The sequence below is a fragment of the Schistocerca gregaria genome, unplaced genomic scaffold, assembly GCF_023897955.1.
Source record: "Schistocerca gregaria isolate iqSchGreg1 unplaced genomic scaffold, iqSchGreg1.2 ptg001607l, whole genome shotgun sequence".
NCBI classification, from domain to species: Eukaryota; Metazoa; Arthropoda; class Insecta; order Orthoptera; family Acrididae; genus Schistocerca; species Schistocerca gregaria.
In genome coordinates, this window is record NW_026062882.1 from 7,501 (window position 1) to 12,500 (window position 5,000).

The window sequence follows — 5,000 nt, forward strand, 5'->3', positions numbered from 1 at the left end:
ACCAGCCAAACGTACATCCTGATTTGACACATCTCTGGCAACCTTACCCACGTTGGCCCCTAACCTAACCCACGTTGGCCCCTAACCTAACCCACGTTGGCCCCTAACCTAACCCACGTTGGCCCCTAACCTAACCCACGTTGGCCCCTAACCTAACCCACGTTGGCCCCTAACCTAACCCACGTTGGCCCCTAACCTAACCCACGTTGGCCCCTAACCTAACCCACGTTGGCCCCTAACCTAACCCACGTTGGCCCCTAACCTAACCCACGTTGGCCCCTAACCTAACCCACGTTGGCCCCTAACCTAACCCACGTTGGCCCCTAACCTAACCCACGTTGGCCCCTAACCTAACCCACGTTGGCCCCTAACCTAACCCACGTTGGCCCCTAACCTAACCCACGTTGGCCCCTAACCTAACCCACGTTGGCCCCTAACCTAACCCACGTTGGCCCCTAACCTAACCCACGTTGGCCCCTAACCTAACCCACGTTGGCCCCTAACCTAACCCACGTTGGCCCCTAACCTAACCCACGTTGGCCCCTAACCTAACCCACGTTGGCCCCTAACCTAACCCACGTTGGCCCCTAACCTAACCCACGTTGGCCCCTAACCTAACCCACGTTGGCCCCTAACCTAACCCACGTTGGCCCCTAAACCTAAGTTACGCTGCACCTTAACCTAAGTTACGCTGCACCTTAACCTAAGTTACGCTGCACCTTAACCTAAGTTACGCTGCACCTTAACCTAAGTTACGCTGCACCTTAACCTAAGTTACGCTGCACCTTAACCTAAGTTACGCTGCACCTTAACCTAAGTTACGCTGCACCTTAACCTAAGTTACGCTGCACCTTAACCTAAGTTACGCTGCACCTTAACCTAAGTTACGCTGCACCTTAACCTAAGTTACGCTGCACCTTAACCTAAGTTACGCTGCACCTTAACCTAAGTTACGCTGCACCTTAACCTAAGTTACGCTGCACCTTAACCTAAGTTACGCTGCACCTTAACCTAAGTTACGCTGCACCTTAACCTAAGTTACACTGCACCTTAACCTAAGTTACACTGCACCTTAACCTAAGTTACACTGCACCTTAACCTAAGTTACACTGCACCTTAACCTAAGTTACGCTGCACCTTAACCTAAGTTACGCTGCACCTTAACCTAAGTTACACTGCACCTTAACCTAACTTACACTGCACCTTAACCTAAGTTACACTGCACCTTAACCTAAGTTACACTGCACCTTAACCTAAGTTACACTGCACCTTAACCTAAGTTACACTGCACCTTAACCTAAGTTACACTGCACCTTAACCTAAGTTACACTGCACCTTAACCTAAGTTACACTGCACCTTAACCTAAGTTACACTGCACCTTAACCTAAGTTACACTGCACCTTAACCTAAGTTACACTGCACCTTAACCTAACTTACACTGCACCTTAACCTAAGTTACACTGCACCTTAACCTAAGTTACACTGCACCTTAACCTAAGTTACACTGCACCTTAACCTAAGTTACACTGCACCTTAACCTAAGTTACACTGCACCTTAACCTAAGTTACACTGCACCTTAACCTAAGTTACACTGCACCTTAACCTAAGTTACACTGCACCTTAACCTAAGTTACACTGCACCTTAACCTAAGTTACACTGCACCTTAACCTAAGTTACACTGCACCTTAACCTAAGTTACACTGCACCTTAACCTAAGTTACACTGCACCTTAACCTAAGTTACACTGCACCTTAACCTAAGTTACACTGCACCTTAACCTAAGTTACACTGCACCTTAACCTAAGTTACACTGCACCTTAACCTAAGTTACACTGCACCTTAACCTAAGTTACACTGCACCTTAACCTAAGTTACACTGCACCTTAACCTAAGTTACACTGCACCTTAACCTCAGTTACACTGCACCTTAACCTAAGTTACACTGCACCTTAACCTAAGTTACACTGCACCTTAACCTAAGTTACACTGCACCTTAACCTAAGTTACACTGCACCTTAACCTAAGTTACACTGCACCTTAACCTAAGTTACACTGCACCTTAACCTAAGTTACACTGCACCTTAACCTAAGTTACACTGCACCTTAACCTAAGTTACACTGCACCTTAACCTAAGTTACACTGCACCTTAACCTAAGTTACACTGCACCTTAACCTAAGTTACACTGCACCTTAACCTAAGTTACACTGCACCTTAACCTAAGTTACACTGCACCTTAACCTAAGTTACACTGCACCTTAACCTAAGTTACACTGCACCTTAACCTAAGTTACACTGCACCTTAACCTAAGTTACACTGCACCTTAACCTAAGTTACACTGCACCTTAACCTAAGTTACACTGCACCTTAACCTAAGTTACACTGCACCTTAACCTAAGTTACACTGCACCTTAACCTAAGTTACACTGCACCTTAACCTAACTTACACTGCACCTTAACCTAACTTACACTGCACCTTAACCTAACTTACACTGCACCTTAACCTAACTTACACTGCACCTTAACCTAACTTACACTGCACCTTAACCTAACTTACACTGCACCTTAACCTAACTTACACTGCACCTTAACCTAACTTACACTGCACCTTAACCTAACTTACACTGCACCTTAACCTAACTTACACTGCACCTTAACCTAACTTACACTGCACCTTAACCTAACTTACACTGCACCTTAACTGTCACATGTAACGTCACAGGAATGTAGCTTTGCCTAACAGCAACCCTCTGAACATAGTTCACTGCTTGGATCCTCTGGTGTCATGTGTATTTCTCGATGCCATGGTGCGTACCCTCACGTAAATGTCTTTCGAGTGTTGCGTACTTTCTACACAGTCCCGCTAACCACTGGAAGGGTGTAACGCTACAGAACGACTATCGCCCTCCCCTCCTGCCCTTCCAAGCTGGTCGGTCAGGCGTTTGTTTGTGAAATGAGCCTTGCAGCTGTTCAGTTGCATTCGGTTGTCGATGCAGTCAGTGTACGTTGTGGTACGGCCTGTGTGGACTGTCCGCTGATGTACGCGTAACCCACACTGATCATCCGTCGTTACGTACTGAGTGACATAATGTGGCACATGCTTGACCGTACACCGGCTGCGCCCTACAATGGCGAATCATAAGGGCCATATGTTGTGCACGATGCTACTTGTCTCGTCTCCCCATTACAGCGAGATTGCACTGTTTTACGCCGTACAGACATGTGGTAGGTACGGACGAAAGTATTGCATGTTGGCCCCCCTCCCTCTGCCGGGAATCAGCGTGAGCCGTCTGTTGATGTAGCGACGAGGGTTTTCCTATTTAATCGTATTGCCCCACACAACATGATACCACGGTGGACCGCGTTCCACATCTGCGACATGCTACAGAGGCCGGTTGACAGTCGACCGCGCAAGGGACATTGCACACGTGCGCGGACCATCTTCCACGTGTTCTCTCGTGTACATGCCGTAGTGTGTATGTGGGCTGATGTAGCGTGTCGTGACACATAACATGCAGGCATGCCAGAATCGTAGATTTCGCAAATGTAGATTGACGTATACGTTTGCTGCCAAAGATCCGCAAATGAACTGGAAATCAGTTGTTGAGCGGTTGTTCGCGCTGCAGGTGCATCGGTGATAGCGACGATCGGTACATCTGTGAACCGGTTGTTTCGGCGGTACCCGCCATGCCCCCGAACCTGAGTTGGCCATGTGGGTATGAAGCGATACGAGGCTGTGGCTTGGTGGGACAGTCCCCGGCCGGTGAGGGGGGGCCGCCCGGCGTGCTGGCCGCGCGCTGCGTGAGCGCACGCACTACAGCCGGCTGGTGGGGGGCGCCCAGTGGCAGGAGCGCCGGCCGACGGGCCCGGCTGGCGTCCCAGCTACGCGCCGGCGCACCCGGCGCGCGGCGCCAGGCGGCCAAAGTGGGTTCTGCCGAGCCCGGTGCGAAGCGCGGTGGACATCTGCAGTGTGCTGGTCCGATTGCGGACTGTGTGCGTTGAGGATGCGCCGCCGCCCGGCACTCGGCGTCGCGACGCCGTCTGCTGCTCGGTCGCCCCCGGCGGTTCTCGCAGGTGGTTTGTATCGCAGCTCTGCGGACGTGTTGGCGCGTGCGCTGTGCTGGGAGAGTTCGCTTCTGCACCCAAGTGGGGCTTTGCCCTTCTGTGGCGCTGGCGTTGGAGCTGCCGGTCACCGTAGGTGGCGCGTGTTGTTTCCCGCCGGCAATGCCACGACAGCACGCTCCCGGGCCTCTGTCGGCAGCGGCAAGCTCAGTTGGGAGCACGGGTGTTCGCACTGAAAGCGTCTACTCGCCTATCTCCGGGCGATTGCGCCTCTCTCGAACCCGACCAAGTACTTAGGACGGCGCTGCGCGCCGCCGGGACCTGAGAGGGTTTCGAGGTGTATCGTGCAGGGGAGCTCAGCCTCCTCCTGTTTGCAGAATAATTGAGCGGACGCTTGCGTGTTCGCGCGGGCCCTCGGGACACACTCCCGGGCGGCCGGCTGCTCAGCTCTCGTTGACGCAGCTCCCTGGTTGATCCTGCCAGTAGTCATATGCTTGTCTCAAAGATTAAGCCATGCATGTCTCAGTACAAGCCGCATTAAGGTGAAACCGCGAATGGCTCATTAAATCAGTTATGGTTCCTTAGATCGTACCCACGTTACTTGGATAACTGTGGTAATTCTAGAGCTAATACATGCAAACAGAGTCCCGACCAGAGATGGAAGGGACGCTTTTATTAGATCAAAACCAATCGGATTGGCTCGTCTGGTCCGTTTGCCTTGGTGACTCTGAATAACTTTGGGCTGATCGCACGGTCCTCGTACCGGCGACGCATCTTTCAAATGTCTGCCTTATCAACTGTCGATGGTAGGTTCTGCGCCTACCATGGTTGTAACGGGTAACGGGGAATCAGGGTTCGATTCCGGAGAGGGAGCCTGAGAAACGGCTACCACATCCAAGGAAGGCAGCAGGCGCGCAAATTACCCACTCCCGGCA

The 5,000-nt window shown here is 51.4% G+C and overlaps 1 non-coding gene across 1 annotated transcript in view; it reads left to right on the forward strand.

Moving 5' to 3' along the window:
- The first annotated feature begins 4,528 nt into the window (after positions 1 to 4,528).
- LOC126333505 (small subunit ribosomal RNA) overlaps positions 4,529 to 5,000 on the forward strand; it is a 1,893-nt gene continuing 1,421 nt past the window's right edge. The window contains exon 1 of the ribosomal RNA XR_007564259.1: positions 4,529 to 5,000. This exon is cut by the window's right edge and continues 1,421 nt beyond it. This is a non-coding gene — a ribosomal RNA (small subunit ribosomal RNA).